This window comes from Oxyura jamaicensis, chromosome 3 (genome assembly GCF_011077185.1).
Source record: "Oxyura jamaicensis isolate SHBP4307 breed ruddy duck chromosome 3, BPBGC_Ojam_1.0, whole genome shotgun sequence".
Taxonomy (NCBI): Eukaryota; Metazoa; Chordata; class Aves; order Anseriformes; family Anatidae; genus Oxyura; species Oxyura jamaicensis.
This window is the reverse complement of record NC_048895.1, coordinates 42217432-42218109: the sequence shown is the minus strand read 5'-3', so window position 1 is coordinate 42218109 and position 678 is coordinate 42217432.

The window sequence follows — 678 nt, the reverse complement described above, 5'->3', positions numbered from 1 at the left end:
GCAACGGCCGCAACGGCCCCGCTGCGCACGCGCGCCCGGCCCCGCGCTATGGCGGGCGGGCACCGCCCCTGTGAGGGTGCTCCGTCTTACTTCAGCCTCCCCTCAGCCTCCCTTCTGTTGGGTTTCTTGCTCTCACGCCTTCCCAAAACCCCTAATGGTTAACACTGAAGTAGACAGATTTTGCCAGATTACTAAAAATGTCACACTACGTCACTATGAGAACAGGGATATCTAGACACCTTGCTCCGTACAAACAGTATTTGAGGCTAAAAGACACCAGCCTTGTCTGACCAAAATGAGCTTGCCTACGTGGAGGTTATGTTTGGTAAATGTTGTACTAATGCCACGCTCACCTGCTTCCAGCCACTCCCAATTAGTTAATGTGCACGTGCCAGTACACAAAAAAAATGTAAAGCTTCCTACAAAAGCTTTTAGAAATATTGAAGAGAAAGATTGGATGAACAAGAAAGATGAAAAAAAAAAGACAGGAGACACCATAGGACTGGGTGTTTCAGTATTTCTGCTTTAAAGAGGAAATGAAAACAAGGTGTAATATTCAGAAACAATGAAGAAAGCATGAACTAAGCTGGAAAATACATTGCTGGTATCTCCCCAGTTTGCAAATACAGGCTGCTATATTTCAATTAAAACATTATTTTTGAGTAATCAAAAAGTAAA